This window comes from Copadichromis virginalis, linkage group LG5 (genome assembly GCF_057382275.1).
Source record: "Copadichromis virginalis isolate Kocher_CV1m ecotype Utaka linkage group LG5, C_Virginalis_male_GT1.1, whole genome shotgun sequence".
Taxonomy (NCBI): Eukaryota; Metazoa; Chordata; class Actinopteri; order Cichliformes; family Cichlidae; genus Copadichromis; species Copadichromis virginalis.
This window is the reverse complement of record NC_140622.1, coordinates 8,966,705-8,985,581: the sequence shown is the minus strand read 5'-3', so window position 1 is coordinate 8,985,581 and position 18,877 is coordinate 8,966,705. Positions and strand designations below refer to the sequence as shown.

The window sequence follows — 18,877 nt, the reverse complement described above, 5'->3', positions numbered from 1 at the left end:
TGTTCATGTTATCATTCTGTTTGTGGACATGATAGCTGGAAAAGTTTTGACTGAACCCTTGTAGGGATGTAGAGTGTGGTCATGTTAACGATCCATTACATTTTGGCTTACATTCACCAAGGTCTTGAAGGTCAACTTCATGAATAATCTATGGAAAATTGACAAAAAGCCTTATAACTTAAAAACTTTGAGTCCTGCAAGTGTAGTATGTATTATCATGGTGCAGAAAGTACTGCATTCAAATATCATATCACATTTGACCTCTTACCCCATCTTTATCATCTCATCTGTCTTTCCTTAAAGTTGATCCCAAAATATGTTATATGTTTACATCTGCCTAGTTAGTTAGAGATGCAGTGGTCCCACGTTTATCCCGGGAGTTACGTTCTCAAAAGAACCCCTCATAGGTGAAATCAGCAAAGTAGCCAGCTTTATTTTTTACAATTATTATAGATGTTTTAAGGCTGTAAAACCCCTCACTACACTTTATGCACTTTTCTCAGACAGGCATGAACATTTTCACACTTTTCTCTCTCTTTAAACGCTCTCTAAGTTCAAACCTTTGTAGAAAAATAAATATGGAATGAAACCAAAGATCAAACTCTGCTTTCAGGTCCAGAACATGGAAATAGAGCAGCTGCCAGAGAATTCAATATTAATGATTCAATGGTACGGAAGTAGAGGAAGCAAGAAGAATGAGTTGAGTTATCTGACTGTTTTGTTTTGCTTAATGCGCCTGATAATCCAGAAAATATGGTAACTTCTACCGTCCTTTAGCATGTCCAGAAGTCCAACTTTTTGTGCCATGGTTAGCATCTTCCTCTGCCTTTTGGGTGCTACCGCAGGTGCCTTTCGCAGGTGCGAAACGTTTTGTTGACATAGTTGTGTTTGTTGGGGAGAAAACTTACAGACATACAGTAGAGCACTTCAGAGTCACACTGCTAGCGTTCAAATGTTTATGTAAATTTGAAAAGCTGGATGCATTCTGTACTGTACAGGAGACACGGCAGGAGATTGATTGACAATAGTCTACAGCCGATCAGGACGCAGAACACAATGCGCTGTTAAAAAAAAAAATAAAGAAACAAAAAGACAGCTGTGCTAGGCAGTGAGAAAGGTGAACCGCGTTATAGCGAGGGACCACTGTATATCGGTTATTTGTAAGTCAATACTAATTATTCCTACATAATGTTCATTTAATCAAAGTAAACATCTGTCATGGTACCTTTTCAAACTTCTTTAACTACATTTGAAAAAAAAACAAAGAAAACAAAATGAATATCTAGGAAATACAGTGCTATTCCTTTAAAAGTAAACACTGCCTATGGCCCAAGCTGCCTTGACGAAGTTTTGCACACTTGGAGTGCTTCTTCTTCTTCTTTTGTTTTTTTTTAACAGTCACTTTTTGGGCATTTTTATGTCATGTTATGCCATTGTTAGATAGTTGACTAGTGAAGACCAGAGATGGGCAGTAACTCAAAGTAAGGTCAGTACTTCCACGCTTTAAACGCTGCACGCTCATACTCTCTCCCGCATTCGATATATTATCCATTGTTGATCTGCACACAGCTGTTGTCACGAACGTCGCACTCGCTTACGTCATTGTCATGAGACATTCTCGCAAAAAAATCACGGTTTTAGTAACACAGCGTTCCTATGGGAAAGTAACGGTAATGTAATTACCGTTTTTGCAATAGTAATCCCTTACTTTACTTGTGAATTCAACTCAATTTTGCCTCAGTCAGAAATATTATAATTATGGTCATTTATCTTAGTTATCTACTGTCAAGGAACCCTCGAAACCTTGTAAATATTTAATTCCTAATTATTTGACTATTGACTCTTGGCCTGGTCTATTGAACAGCAGAAATTAGGCTTTCTTGTCAGAGGTTATTTTCTTGTGGGAAACTGGTCTTGAAGTACACTGAGGAAGAGCTGTGCAGGAAATGTGATTTTATCGTGGTGGAAGCAAAACTGCCAAAGTAAGAGGGCACAGTTTTGACCATCTTTTGCTGCAGGTTCAGGTTCAATTATTTTTTAATTAATCGTTAAGATTCTTGTCCACCCTGCAACCCCACCATTGTTGCACCTTCATTTTTCAGCATGACAATGATCTCAAAGTATGGCTGTTTCATGATGATTTTTCCCAGTGAATCCTGAAAGACTTAAACAACACAGATTAATCCAGTAACGCTACATTGTCCATCCATCCGATTATTTTATTTTATTTTATTTTTTGGAACGATATAAACAATGAAAGGTGGCGGATTGGCCAGATGCCGGCCGATGTGTAAAAATAACTCAGTTGTTTGGTCGTGGCTATGGCGGAGCTTCCACAGAGGCAACAGGTGGATGAGGGAAGGGGAGGCAGGAGGAGGAGAGACCCGAGGCGGACGCCGGTCCGAGTGTCAGGTGAACTGAACTTCAGGTGAGAAGTTATGATCTGCAGTCTGAGTCAGATATAAACCAAGTTTAGGTGGAGTTTATTTTCGTTGTGCTACTCATACTGCGTACTAGCTAGCTTGATGGAGTTTCGGTACAGCTGGGTGGGTGCTATGATGTTACTGATAGTGAACTTTATGTTATTCATAAGGTTAGTTAGTAGAGTTGCCAACCGTCCCGTAAAAAAGGGCATCGTCCCGCGTTCAGAGAAAATATTACGTGTTTCGTATTGAGCTGAAAAGAAACACAGTTTGTCCTGTACTTCAGCTAGAATGAAAAAAGACACAAAGCTGGAGTTATTCTGTGTCTTTACGCTGTCAGCTGTCACTTCTCCTCTCATTCTCTCCCCTCCCTCTCCTGTTGCTACTTCAATCATGAAACTGATCAATGATCAGCTGATCGGCTTTTCTCTCTCGTTTGTTTATCGCCCACTTTGCGCCAGAAAGAGGAAACCAGTGGAGGTCACGTTAAACAACAGCAGCACGTTTAAGCTTGATCAGCTGTTGTTAGAATTTATTTAATATTAATTTCTAGTATCAGCTGATGTTTGCTGGAGCCACAGCTGTAAAGCTGCTGGTCATGATGTCAGTTTGGTTATCTGGTGAGAGGGAAACATGAAGATGAAACCAGGAGATGTCCTTACTGAATCATCAGAGCTGAACAGGTGATGGAGAAACAGGTTTAGCTTTTAGGTGACATGAATGAGTTGAAGGGAAGTTATGAACTGTTTCTGAGAGACAAATAACACCAGGATCCTTTTTTACGTAGCTGACAGCTGGTAACTGTGCAGGGGCGGGTCTAGCAAAGTTTTGCCAGGGGGCCAGGTAGGGCATTAACAGGGAAAGGGGGACACAAAGAAATACTTTTGTTTCTTATTCTCATTTAAAATATCTAGTTTTTATTAAATAATTATCTGAATCTTACAATCAAAGTTTTTATCTGACGTAAAATGTATAGAAATCATACATATACCAACAAGACAGTGTACATCACTGTCACCACAGTGTTTGTTTTCATTCAAAGGCTTTATGGCTTTAATACCTGTTGGGCTGGTCTCTAGTTAAAATGCCCGGGCCGATTTTTTGGCCCAGTCCAGCCCTGATGCCATCACATCAAATCCAGGTTACAGACCATACTACTCCCTGTCAACATATTCAATATATGATCAGATCTTTCCCCAACAGATACACAGGTAATTTAGCCTACAAGGAGGAATCTAAGAGGGATTTCTTATTTACTGGCTCATTGAAGTGGAAAAAATGTTGACTGTGTGTTTATTCCTCCTTTCAATTTGGGCATATTCTGCATGTTTTCAAATATCTCCACAATAGTCAAAGCATCTATTAGTGGGACTTATCCAACACAGTCACAGCCTGACCTTAAGATATGCATTTACTCAGCACTGACTCACTGCTTTTAGTATTGCAATACTTTGAGGGAAGTGCAAATGAAAACCACGCAGGGTTCAACTGAACCCATTGTTTGGCTCTGTAAGCTTAAAATCAGTGCAGCCTTTGTCTGATTGTAGCTTGTTTGATATCACACTTTCAGCAATGTGTTATAGGATTTAATGTATTACTGAGTAAATATACAGAATCATCATGCCAAAGCCTGAGTGTGAGGATGTAAACTTGGGCAAAAGTCACAGCAAATCACAAACACTAAATATTATAGAAAGATATTGACAATCATTCTGGTCTGTCATTAATTTGTAGTTGGTATAAGCTTTGACATATTTTCTTTGGGTTACGAGAAATTGTCTACTCTCAAAAGTAAAAACAGTACTTTATTCCAAGGTAAATCTGAGCTCACATCAATTGAAATACCTCACTGTGCAGATATACACATTAACATACATGAACATGAAAACAGTATGATAGGTAGCAGTTAAAGCTGGATGTTAAGTTTGTTTGAATTTCAAGGTGGACAATATTTTTCCCTATTTTCACATTCAGAGAGGATATGATGATTAATTTGGTCAGTGCAATTTTTGTTCCAGAAAGAAATAATGACCAAGAGCACGACTGTTGGGTCTAAACTCAGACCCCGCTGTATCCAGGACTTATTCCCATGAAAGAAAAACAAGGCAACGGTGTTCGATCGATTTCTTGCGCAAGGGAGGCCCTTCCATCTGTGACCAGCACGTCGAAATGACCACACTGGTGGCCCTCCTCTCGCTGCCTTTTATTGACAAACTTCAAACAATAGTTTACAAAACACCTCCCCCTGCAACCCCGTTTGGTTACGTGTGTGTGTGTGTGTGTGTGTGTGTGTGTGTGTGTGTGTGTGTGTGTGTGTGTGTGTGTGTGTGTGTGTGTGTGTGTGACCTCCGGCTGACCAAAGGGTCGTAAACCCAGGAAGCTTACATCAAAAGAAACAGATCTTTCAGATAGGATGTATCTACAATAAAACCTCCCCCAGCACAGAGTGGCTGGAGAGGTGGTCAGGATCAAAGAGATGGCTTTGATCCTACTGCTTAAACTAAGACTATACAAATTTAAGAAACACAATGGCAACATTCAACAATTAGACTTAACATTTCCCTCCTTTTTGTCATTGTATACTTAAATTTCAACTTATGCACCCTTTGTTTGGACAGTGTCAGTATAGATTTCATTCATACACAGTAAACTACATCCTATACATAAGCAAATCAGTATCAACAGTTCAAAAACAGGAATTAATATTTTCAAAAGAAGATGCCACCAAGGACCAGACGGTAACCAAGCTATCCAGCCTTGTGGCGGATCTACTCCTGTCGTGCAATTCATTATGTATTTCTTCAAGTAAACAACTGAATGTCAAAGGTCAAACAAGAATAATCATCATTCTCAAAAATCATGTCACTACAATCCAACTGTATACAGACATAGGTATTTAAACGCATCAGTTGACTTTATTGTTTGTCCATGTGGCTCTCAGCTAACTTCAAAGCTGCAGCCTAGTCAACACCCTTCTTTATGACTCCTATCAACCCCCCAAATCTTCTCACTGTAGGCATCCTGTGGGGGTTAGAGTCAACTGGTGAATTATCTGCATTTACGACTCTTCTCCTATCCTGTTGTCACCACAGAAAAAGCTTTGTTAAGGAAATTGGATCAAGGTGTTTTGATCTTCTTGGCTCAAAACCTCAAGCGTTCATGATGTAAATGTAGACAAAAGGCTTCTCTGTTTACATCCTTCTTGCAGAAGACAAAAGAATAGGTGATGTTGCCATGTTCCATGGTTAATCTCCAACTTGGGCTAATCCATTGTCCTTCATACACATAGGCAATTGGCCTGTTTCCAGTTCGTTTAACTGTATAATGTCCTGCAGCAAGTCATATTCTTTGAGTCAGACGAGCAGGTCTGTCTTACCAGAGCAGTTCACCTTCCCAGCTACTGGTGAATCAACCTTCCATTCAGGTTCAGAGCAGTTGAAAAGTTGGCAGTGTTCCTGGATGTGTTGCTAAAGCAACCAAACAAACTGTCTCGCTCTCAGTGATGCTATAGGGCCACAGTCCAGAAGAATGTGTAGCCAGTGGCATCACAAGCATAACCATTGGTCTCGTTGTTTATGTGAGCGGTTGTGTTCTTAAACTGCCACCAGTAGTTGTTGAAAACCCATGCGGCACTTGGTGTGGTTTGCTCTGTTCCAGTGCGTACCCTGTCATCCCACTCAGGGTCCACAGGCACAAGAAGATGCACAGCACATTCCCAGCCATTCTGATGAGTACCTGTGGCTCAGTTGGTTTCTTCACCGGATTGAGACGAGGGGCCCTGGAGGCTTTCCCCCCCCTTTGTTCCCGGTCTTCCTGCCACTTACTCCGAGCTGGCCTGGATGTGTGCCACCTTCTTGCAGTGCGCTTGATATATCCAAGTGTTCCTTTCCAGCAATCTTCACTGCTGTGGTCGTCGTCAGCAGCATCCGATATGGACCTTCCCACCATGGACTGGACCAGCACTTCCTCTCCATGGCCTTATCATCATCCAATCTCCAGACTTCAGGCTCTGCTCCTGCGAAGAAACAGAATCATCTGGCAGATCATTTGTTCTCATAACTACTTTACTTTTAAACATTTCAAGCATCTAATATGCTAATATGCTCTCTCTTCTGCTTTTCTATCATCACTACAGAAGACTAGAACTCTAAATGCTCTAACATATGCAATCTCAAAGAGTCAGACCATTCTCTGCTGGAGTAATCCTCATGTACTTATTCTATACAGTCTAACCATGTCCTGCCTGTCTTCCTAAATCTTAACTTTACTGCCTACAAAAGTTTTTTTTTTTTAAGTATTTAATAATCCTAGAGTGAGTATAACGACTGCTCATCTCCCTCCTGTTTGAGACATGGTATAGCCAATGGCTCAAAATAGCAGCAGTCTTATACAAATTATTAGGCAGTACTGGTTTATCACACAGATAAAAACATCATCCTGCAAGCTTGCTCCCTCTGTAAGTCACAACTGTTTTCCTGCTGTAGGTGAGTGGGCCTGCATGTCTGCTGATGTTGTACTGATAAAAGGTTAACACCATGTTTAACTACAGCTGCTTCTCTTGTGATCTTATCTGCAAAAACTTTCCCTAATGCAACTGGATCTTTCCCTCACATGTGTGCTGCACATTTACAAACGGCAATTCCACTGGTTAATAACGCTGCCTCCAGCAGATTTTGCAAGAGTTTGGTGTGTTCTGCAGGTTTCCCTGTAGAGGTTGTCACACCTCGTCTCACTCACTGCACTACAAAGAAATGTACAGTAGCAAATGCATACTGCCTACCAGTGTATATTGTCTCTCTACAGCTTTACACGTTTCCGTTAAGGCTAGCATCTCTGCTGCTCAAGCAAATATGAAACATGCTAGTTGTCCTGCATAGATAACTCTCTCTCACTGTCGGCTACAGTAAAACCCGTTCTAGTCTGTCCCTCTGCTGTTGTAAAACTCAAATCATCAACAAACCAAACCTTTCCCTCAACGAGTGGCACATCTATTAAGTCATTCCTCAGCTTACACTTCTTCTCCTCGCGCTCTCTACACTCATGAGAAGTGCCCTCCTCCGTTGGCAAAAAGGGTTGGACAGATTCAGAATTGTGCACCACTTTATGGTAATATGTGTGGTTGTGAGAGTAACAGTAACATGAAAGACAAGTGTCTTGTAGGTGACAGAAATGTAAGTTTAGTCTGCAGTAGTAAACATCTACCTCGTGTGGAACTAACAATGTCAAAAGGTGAAATAAACTATTTCCTGAAACATTGTACAGCTTAAGCTGCTGCACATACTGATCTCACGCATGGAGGTAAAGCACGAGCAACTAGAGCTAATCTTTTAGGATAGTAAGCTACTGGCTTCACTTGTGGAAAAAGTGCTGTTAGTTATTTTACAGTCACCTTGCATTTGTGCTGTTCACAGAACCACAAGTCCATCGCTGGACCTCCTCTGCACTGTCACTTTTTGGAGCTTGGCACGCTCCCTCAGGTTCCATTTTGTGGGCGATCCTCTCAGCCACTCCTTCTCGTCATGGCACCTCACGACATCTACAAATTGAAAAAATGACACTCCTCTCGCCACACGGCTTTCGCCATGTGTCAACTCCCCAATGAGACATGTACAAGAGTGTCGCACTGTCTCCCTAAAACAATCTCCAGGGTTTGTCCCTTGGAGCAGCTTCACTCCAAGCTGTAACCCTGTGTAAAACATTAATCAGCACTTAAATGTTCAGCTTGTTTAACTCCCAGCTCCTGTATCACAGAAGACAAAGTCTTAAATTTAAAACAACTTCACATTTGCAACCAACTATAGATCATAAGAGTAATAAAGTATTCAGCATCACAGAGACAAGTATCATTGCAGGTTTATTCTAAACTCATTAAACTCCTATTTTTCCCCATAATTTGTTCCAAATTATTTAACATCTCAACGTTATTCCACATTGTAATCAGTGAACTTCACTTATAGGCCATCAAAGCCTCATCTGAACATGGATGCACCACTTGCATAGGTTTAATACTTGTAAATAAACAGCTAATCACACAAATCACTGCAACAATAATAGTAAACATTGTTTAATGTTACTTCTGGACCCCACCTCTTGACGCATGGACACTCTCATGCGTCAACTCACCAAACCTGGATCCCTGCCTTAAAAACTGGCTCCACCAGGAGCCTGCATACTCAAGATCTGGAAATAAAATCAAACTTCACACGTATAAACAAGTATATCACAAGGGTAACAAGCATTCAGCATCAGCAAGACAAGTGTCATGTGCAGGTTTTCTCAAATCATTAAATCACTATTATTACCATAATTCGCCTCAAACATGGAGCATCCCATGTGCTCAGTTAACATTAATGTAATCGGTGACTTCTCTTAAGCAAAGCCACTCCACTCATATATTACTATGGGTCCAAAAGTGGCCAGCAAATGAGCCCATAATAAACTATTCCATAAACACCGTAATCTCTTATTTGTTTTACTCATGTCACTTGTCCGCTTCTGCCGAATCCTCCACAGCATTCGCAGAGAAACAAACATTAGCAATACACATTGACTGTGGTCAGACGGAGGTCAGACACAGGTCAACAGGTTCCAGAGGTGCCATAAAAACACCATAAAGTTAGCCAACCCTAGCCGTGGAAAGAATGTCATTCACATATAAACCCAGAAATCCTGTAGTGGGAAAGAACATCAACCAGTTGTCCTGGTATAAATCGCATCATCAATTCACATGAAGAACTGGCATGCTGTAAAAAAAGAAAATGCAAATATTAGCGCTTGTGCAGGCATATGCATACTTTGTCACAGTTATCTCTGTGAGCAACACAAGCCTATGAATAACACACACATGGTAAATTCACAGACAGAGAATTTAAACTAAAAAGGTTAAATTTTCAGAGTTCACATAATCATGTGACCCACAGGAGGAATCCTGTGGTCTCCTTCTGCTCCTGCAACAGAGACACACACAGAGATACATCCACACCTTTGTCAGGTGAGGGTTGACTTCACACAATGGTGTTAAGTCAGTCAGTCTTGTCAGCTTTTGTCAGTCAGTCAGTTCCCCATTTATTTTAAAATTCTCACTCATTCACTCAGTGATTCCTTCTTTTGCTAATTGTGGAAATTATCGTCGCATTCGTTTCCACGCTCAGCAAAACAACGTCATTTCAAAAAGAAAAATAATTTAGACTGGATTTCCTCGTTGAATCCTTTTGGACAGGAACTTGTTTCCTGATTGTCCCAAATAAGAGCCCATTTTAATTTTGGAGAAGCTCACTTTGCAACAGTTTTCTCGACGACGCTTCGATTCTAATCGTGCAGATCTGCTCAACAGAGATCATCAAACAAAACTTTCAGTGCACCATGAAAGTAACAAAATAAAAGAAAGAAAATAAAGGAAATCAAAGAAAAGAAAGGCCTTGTTTAAGTCATGACACGTGTTCTTCATGCCAGGGGGATAAATCGTAACAACCCAATTGGCAGGTTCAACTTTAATAATAAAAGACAAATCAATAGCCAGTTTAATCTCAAACATTCATCCAATCAGCCATACACACAACATACAGCTTAACCCTGTTGTCTTAGCACATAATAAGTTTCTTCTCGTGTAACTAAATGTGTGCCATGGTAAAACTTCTTCACACCCCAGAAACTCACAATCAGCTCACTCATTTAAGACCTCTCATCAGCATTCTGTTTTCTCCTCTATGATGCAACCATCTGTCCTCCTATAATATTCAGTCCACTAGTCTATGTATCACTTTCATCTCACTAGTGACTTGGACAAGATGACAAACAGAATCTCATGCTTAAGATGCTGTCTGGTCTCATGAGTATCATTGTATGTGTATATGCATGTAGGGTTAGTATGGTTAATGCATTTTCAGTATGTTTTTGTGTTCATCTCTCATCACACTTCCATTATTCTCATCACTGCTTAAAACAACACACATCTCTCTCTGTTTTTTTTCTTTAACTGTACTTTTCTCCAAAACAGAAAATAGCATTACAGCTGTTTCAGACTGAGAAACACCAAACACTCTTCGTGCTATCATTCATCCACACAACTATTTTATTTCTTTTTGTCCACTGGGCAGGTGACCTACAGAATCACGTCTGCCCCAGCTGGATACCTTTCACACACACCATGACGTCAGACACTCTCACACTCGCTGAATTGATCAGGAGAAAAACTTTCTTCATCTTCACACTCTGTTACAGAAACACCATATGTTGTTTTTTTGTTTTTTTTGTGTTGTGTCAGGGATGGATATGTAGTTGTAACGTTTGTGTTCACTAACTTTCCTTTCTGTCTCCTCTCTTTCCTAGTCTGTAATGGACTCAATGCTGCTCCTAATATGCCTCTCCATATTCAGCCTTTAATCTCTCCTCCACTTCTGCCTCTGCTCTCTCACGCTCTTCTTTGACTCTATTTTCTGCTAACATTCTGTGCTTCTCTCCTCTTCTGAGCCTGCTCCAGCCACAACTTAGCAACTGCTAACTGCAATTCCTTCCTCTGCTTCGCTTTACCTGTTTTACCTGCTACACTTACAGCTATTCTTTCTACCAGCATTTTACACTTAACTTCCACTAATGTCCCTTCAAATCCACATTTCTTACGCCAACAACCTATATACTGTGTGCTGCCTGGTAAAACTTTCTCCATAAATTTTACATCTCCTTCTAAGGCAGACTTACACATTTTATTCTCCATTACAAGACAACAATCAGCCACACTCACGCAGACCACGTCTGGCCCGCACACACACACAACATAGGCCTATCGCTTGCGTCTGCACGCACAGCTAGCGCTCTCTGTTGAAAACTCTCAAACGCCCCATATGGCGGAGAATTCAACCTTCGGACACTCTCCAATGCCCCAAATGGCGGAGATTCCGGACTCCGAACCTAGGTTCTCTCCACGCCCCAAATGGCGGAGAACTCTCTACGCCCCAAATGGCGGAGAAGCCTGCGTCTCTCTCACGCGGCTAGCGCGCTCCCGGACTCACGTTTAACGCACAGCCCGTAGCCGCTCTCTATTGTTTTGGGTCCACGTGCGCTCTCGTGATCAGCGCTCCCCCGGACTCAAACGTTTCACGCAGAATCACGGTGACGCGTTTCTTTCTAGGATCCCACATTCATTCACACGGTTATAGAGACACTCTCTGATTGCTTACCGTTGTGTTGCGTTTCGTTCACAGGAGAGTCCTAGAATCCCATCAGTCGCCGTCCACGAGGGGAGTTCAGACGCTATTCCACCGGCCTGGTCGCGAATTTAACACTCCAGGGCTTTGTCAGGCGTCCTAACGGCCTGGTTGTCGACAGTCTGCGGCGTGTCCTCTCTCCCCTCAGTGTGCGGCGAAATTCTTGGAATCCGGCTCGAAGGACCAATTAATGTTGGGTCTAAACTCAGACCCCGCTGTATCCAGGACTTATTCCCATGAAAGAAAAACAAGGCAACGGTGTTCGATCGATTTCTTGCGCAGGGGAGGCCCTTCCATCTGTGACCAGCACGTCGAAATGACCACACTGGTGGCCCTCCTCTCGCTGCCTTTTATTGACAAACTTCAAACAATAGTTTACAAAACACCTCCCCCTGCAACCCCGTTTGGTTACGTGTGTGTGTGTGTGTGTGTGTGTGTGTGTGTGTGTGTGTGTGTGTGTGTGTGTGTGTGTGACCTCCTGCTGACCAAAGGGTCGTAAACCCAGGAAGCTTACATCAAAAGAAACAGATCTTTCAGATAGGATGTATCTACAATAAAACCTCCCCCAGCACAGAGTGGCTGGAGGGGTGGTCAGGATCAAAGAGATGGCTTTGATCCTACTGCTTAAACTAAGACTATACAAATTTAAGAAACACAATGGCAACATTCAACAATTAGACTTAACAATGACAAAAGACCAAATGGTCAACCCAGAGTCAGCAAATGTGAAAAAATACTCTGCAATCACTAAGCAACCACCGATGATTCCGGTCACGAGGAGGTCGCCATCCTACTTTTACAACAGTGTGACTGAACCATTAGGGAAAGGGAAATGTATTTAGGTGACAGCAGTGGAGATCAGGGGTACAGGAACTACACGTAGGGCATCAGCAATCATATCAATCATCAGTCAAAGCCACTGAGGTCCCATTCTTATGTGTGATGTAAACATTAACTGAATGTCCTGAGCAGGATATGTGTGATTATAGGAAGTATAATTGTGATAAATGATTAGTAGAATTGATAATTACATCAGTAAGTAAAATGGTGAGCATAAGAAATAATATTGCTTTACATCTCAATCAGTAAATACTGAAAAAGTAAAGAACTTGATCCAATTTATAAAAAGTATCCCAATGTTTCTTGCTTTGGGCAGCTGAAACACACTGACCTTTGTACAGGAATATACTACCTGCCTTACCTATCCATAACCACCGTGGAATGTCTTGTTTTTGTGTGTGTGAGGGGGGGGGGGGGGGGTCCATTTCAGGTAGGCCTGGCTAAGGCATGACTGGAAAAAGTCATAAACCCGAGATTATTTTTCTGCATAATGCTCAGACTGAAAAGATCTTTGGACAAGTTTAAGTTAGCGGTGCGCTACGGATCTAGTAGCATGTGACTGGAGCCTTAAGGCCTAATACCTGTGACAGCTGTCTGCTTCAGTGAACTGGAGTTAGCTAAAGAAGAAAACCTGAATTGGTTATAATTGAGCATTCCAATGAATTAATGTTTAAATTTACAAAAGAGTTATTGTCTGCATGAGTCTCTATAGAATGTATAACTCTATTTGTGATTGATTCACAGAAGTAGACATGCCTGGTGAACAACAAAATTGTTTTAAAATTGTTTACAGGCAACAGAGATCACAGAGATCCGAATGACCTTATCAGTCCCCGCTTTGTAATATAGTCTTTTTCTGTAGCTTGCATGTGATGATGTGTGATCATCACACAGATAGCATACGTCCAAAAGAAAGTCACCAGAAAAAAACTGACTTTGACCAAATCCGTTGTTAGCCTGTAAATATAATTATAGACTATGTTTGGGTTTATATCATATTGTAATGAATGAAACTATAGTAACTTCAGTTATCATCAGATGTTTATATTGTCTTTTTGGTTTTTGCAGAAGACCATGTACATCATGCTTAACTCTGGACTAGGCTGTGTGGCTGTTTTAACCTGATACCATGAGCACAGGTTCCTTAAACATCACACAAAGGTGAGGAAAGCACTGTGAACCAAAGTTACTTCCTTCTTTGCACAACCAGCCTCTGCTAAACTGATGACACCTGTGCATCCCCTAAGCTGGCGGGTGGGCACATGCACAGATTAAAGTAGGATTTGATAGAGAGGGGAAACCCTAAGGTCACGTGTAGCGGTGCAGCATGGGAAAAAAGAATTACTCATAATCAGTGTTGGGCAAGTTACTTTGAAAAAGTAATTAATTATACATACTAGTTACTTCTTCAAAAAAATAACTGAGTTAGTAACTGAGTTACAAGATTCTAAAAGTAATTAGTTACTTGAAAAGTAACTATTGTGTGAAGTGTTTAACCCTCTGGGGTCCAGGGTATAATTGGCCATTTTTCACTACTTTTGATGTTTCCTCTACATTTAACCTTTAAAATCGATTTACTTTGCCTTGTTTGGTATCATCCTTTTCAGCATAACCTCACGTGCCTGAATTTGCAGTTAGGTTTTCATTTTGACATACTGTATTAACACAATTCATCTAAAATCAGACAAAAAACATAAAATCCAAGTAGAAAAAGTTATTTCTGTAACAACCACAAACATGTTTATTGAATCATATTTCATATTTCATAACTTTCATAACTTTAAATGCAGTTAAATGCAATTGTCAATTTTAAAATCCAATGCACAAGTTTTGCAAACAACAAAGTTATTTACAGCCATTTACCTTTTTTAGAAATAACCATTTCAAACTATTTACAGAACAATCAGCTGTTCTGCATTCAGTAAGATGCCACACAAATTATTTGTGCCACTCCAAAAAAATAATTTCTGTCCACTATAAAGGAAACATCACAGCCTGATACCTGCAGGTCTGACAGCAGCAGGTGTATCATTCCTGTTTCTACCTGGAGACAGCAGTAGCCTCATTGTTCTGACACACAACACAAAACTATCCACAACACTACACACTAACAACACAAGACAACACATTAACTACACACTCCAAACACGCTAAACGTCACAAATCTCTCACATCTCAAAACTCGCTCTCTCTCTTTTTCTGCTGTCTTTCTTTCTCTGTCTCTCTCGCTGTCACGCCTAAAACTTCCACCTCTTCCTAAACAACCAAATGTCATGTTGGCTTATCATTTTTGATTGGTCGACATGGTGCATTTTTCCACCAACATGAAAGGGCTGTTTTTTGTTTGGTCATAAGCAGAGAGTGCTTGCTAGCGCTGTCATTAGACAGTAAACGTGACGAAAAACTGGTATATATCACATTGTTGCTTTGTCATCTTAAAGTGGTCATGTGATTGGCTTACCACGACTACTTTATTCTTCCTCAGCCAAACAGCAGCACTCATACGATTGTTTTGCCCCCTAGCTCCAGGTGTTGTGCCAAAAAGTGATTGCCATAAAGGGGGCGCGCAGCTGCTAAAAGTTGTAGCGCCCAGATTACTTACAGCAACTGATATAAGGTGCGGTAAGCTGAACACAGCTTCAACTGTCTGTTTGTTGAAAAATAGTAACGCGACCGCACCGCACTTTCTTGCTAGTGACGGTAACGGCCATTACTTGTAACGCCGTTATTCCCATCACTGCTCATAATAACTTGTTTTCTGAGCTCCAGAGAGTTAGCACTGTTGCCTCACAGCAAGAAGGTTCTGAGTTCAATTCCACCATCAGGCCGGGGTCTTTCTCTGTTTGTGCACTAATGTAAAATCATGTCTGCTGCCCTTGATGTAACGTTACAAGAAACAACAACCTCTTCTGCACTAATCCAACATAGTGCAGTAATGCAAACTTTAGCCTGCTCTAAACTGCAACCTTTGAATGACAAAAAGTTAGTATATTTCAATTTGTTTAGCAAGAAAGTTTCACAATAAAACATAAACACACAAGGATCAAATGTCTGATTTAAATTTTGAATTTAAAACTTTAAAATGAATCAGAACATTATGTAAGCTTTAGATTTCCAGTTTATGAATGTCGCTCGTTCAGAAGCCCTTACCTTTGAAAGTAATCTCACATTGTACACCTTTGTCTTGTCTTTCTGGCATCTCTGAGAGATGGGAACATTTTCTCTACATACAGCGCACCTACTTTAACTGGTAAACCAAACTGTGACAAACGGCTCAGAAACAGTTCTGTTATTTGTTGAGCCGTTTAAAAAGCAGATTTTGAAATGACCTGCCACTAAAAGCCTGACTTCACTCATGCTTTCCCCTCTTCTGTAGCGCTATGTAGATCCTTAAGTAAAGCGACCTTGACTTTTACATCTGGAAATGTTACATGTGAACGCATCGCAGGAATGAGAAGAACAAGGATGTGTTAAGGCTGTAAGAATGCCATGGGGTGTACTTGTTTTCTTATTCTAAAAAATCAGTCAGACAACTACAGCTCATTCAGAACTCTGCTGCTCGAGTCCTCACTAAGACCAAAAAAGTGGACCACATCAGTCCAGCTCTGAGGTCCTTACACTGGCTGCCTGTCCGTCAGAGGATAGACTTTAAAGTTCTGATGCTGGTCTATAAAGCTCTGAATGGTTTAGGACCAAAATACATCAATGACCTCCTGACCCAGTATGAACCATCCAGATCCCTCAGGTCATCTGGATCCGGTCTTTTATCAGTTCCCAGAGTCAGAACCAGACACGGAGAAGCTGCATTCAGCTTTTATGCTCCTTATATCTGGAACAAACTCCCAGAAAGCCTCAGATCAGCTGAAACACTCAGTTTATTTAAATCCAGGTTGAAGACTCACCTGTTCTCAGCTGCATTTGAATAAAGCACCAAATCCACACTTTAAGCTTAAATTTCAAAACTTACATTTAACTACTGATTTTATCTACTGTTCTGATTTTATCTGTTTTGATTTTATATACTGTTTTGTTTGTTTGTTTGTTTGTTTGTTTGTTAATTAGTTAGTTAATTTATTTGCTTGTTTTAATCAATTTTAAATCATGCTTTTTATTTGTTCTTGTTTCTAATGTCTCTGTAAAGCACTTTGAATCACCTTGTTGTTGAATTGTGCTATACAAATAAACTTGCCTTGCCTTGCCTTGCCTTATTACTAAGCAGTTAACCTTGTGTTGTAACTTTAAGCAATGCCATGCTTCAGCACATGAAAAAATTAAATCATGCAACAGTAATTTGTATTAACCAGCCTATCAGATTTAATTACTCATCAACCAAATGTGCTGGAGCACTATTCCAGATCATTCCAGCCCTCTCTAACCCTTGGCTATGAGGTATGGATTTTATTAACAAAACTAAGTTAAGTTACTCTTTGTTTCTCATTTTTGAAACTTATTTTTGCCATATTTAACCCTTTTTCCAAGCTGAACCTTCTGCACTATAAAATTTTATAGAATAACTGATAGGTTTGTAGCTTGTACCTATCCGCTGGAACGTTGAAGACAATATAATTACACTGCAAAGCAAGACACAAGCAGGCTGGTTTACTCATGCATGAGGGAAATCTGGCTGGAGCCAAGTGTCGTCCCACCACCTAGCCTCCATCAGACTCTCAGCCAGGCTCCCCATAGCACTCCTTTTATTGTGGTTACATGAATATGCATAGGGTCATTAACATATGACATCTTACATAGGTATACATGTGAACAAAGAATACTGTGTGTGTGTGTGTGTGTGTGTGTGTGTGTGTGTGTGTGTGTGTGTGTGTGTGTGTGTGTGTGTGAGGTCCAGATGTGACCCTGTGAAGACTCCCCAAAGCTGGTGCCAGGAGTCTAGCGGTCCATCTGAACAAAAGGCTCTTATACTTAAACAGATATACGTGTGTTTGCTATACCATATATCAGCAAGAGAAGATACGGCCTTTCCTAGGAGGTGTGTAATCTATGCCGGAACACTCTGTAGAGGGAGTGAACGCACTCCCCCTTCATGCTACACAGAGCTGTTACTTTAGGATGAAACATCCTTTCAATCCACCAATGATTATATACACTTCTAAGCATATATGAGTAAATATTTCTAAGCATAAATGACAATCAACAATACAAATCTAACATTTCCCCCCTTTTTGACCTTTATGCTTGAAAAGTTCCCAGTTATGAATACCTCATGTCTGACAGTTTCAATGCAAACATTGTTATATTCAGCATATGTCAAATCACCCTAAATTACTGAAAAAATACACAGTTTAACAAATGTATTAGCAGTTATCTCATTCCTCATTGATCTCATCTCATGGCAAACTGCATCCTACAAGCAAACAAAGAAATTGTTAATTTAATAGTGAAAATAAGAAAGTAACATTTTCAAAAACATCTCAGCTTGGTGATGCTTCCTGCGGGTGTGCAAATCACATGTCTCTCTGCAGGGTGGTTTGAGCTCTGCAGGGCGTCATGAATGTCTCTTCCAGATGTTTCCATCATTGTCCATAGGACCAGAGTCCAAATGTATGTAGAATAAACATTCAAACATACCAGTTGGTTTTGTTGTTTGTCAACATGGGTCTCAGCTATTTCCAGAGCTGCAGACCTCTCAGCACTCTAGTTTTATGGCCTCCCATTACCTCACTTCAGGCCTTCGTCCTGTGAGGGGGATATTTATGACTCCTTCATTGTCCACGCTCTGCAGAGAAACACCTCTGTGAAAACGGTGCAGGGTTCAGTTGTCTTACTGCTGTTATGATCCCAGCAGCCTTCAGAGTGTCATCGTATGTACAGTATAGTGGCACCGCATTAGGTGATGTTCATAGGAAACTGCTGTCATCACCACCATAGCTTCTGGTTCCTGTGCTTTCACAGAATCATGATGTCATCCTCGACCTCCTTCTGCGCTGTCGATGGAGCTTGGCACGCTCCTCATCCCTCGAGTTTTCATGTTCCAACGCTGCTGAAGGTTTATCACTGCAACAATAATAGTAAACATTGTTTAATGTTAATTCTGGACCCCACCTCTTGACGCATGGACACTCTCATGCGTCAACTCACCAAACCTGGATCCCTGTCTTAAAAACTGGCTCCACCAGGAGCCTGCATACACAAGATCTGGAAATAAAATCAAACTTCACACGTATAAACAATTATATCAAAAGAGTAATAAGCATTCAGCACGGGCAAGACAAGTGTCATGTGCAGGTTTTCTCAAATCATTAAATCACTATTGTTACCATAATTCGGCTCAAACATGGATCATCCCATGTGCTCAGTTAACATTAATGTAATCGGTGACTTCTCTTAAGCAAAGTCACTCCACTCACATATTATTATTATGGGCTCAAAGTGGCCAGCAAAGAGCCCATAATA

At 40.8% G+C, this 18,877-nt stretch overlaps 2 long non-coding RNA genes across 2 annotated transcripts in view; both read left to right on the top strand.

The window, feature by feature from the left end:
* LOC146708891 (uncharacterized) overlaps positions 1-18,877 on the top strand; it is a 78,306-nt gene that overhangs the window by 26,524 nt on the left and 32,905 nt on the right. Inside the window, exon 4 of the long non-coding RNA XR_014920634.1 lies at positions 13,535-13,627. This is a non-coding gene — a long non-coding RNA (uncharacterized LOC146708891). The remainder of the gene's footprint in view (positions 1-13,534; positions 13,628-18,877) is intronic.
* On the top strand, positions 16,989-17,879 carry LOC146708892 (uncharacterized). The gene is made up of 2 exons (XR_014920397.1): positions 16,989-17,245; positions 17,454-17,879. It is a non-coding gene; the product is annotated as an uncharacterized LOC146708892 (long non-coding RNA).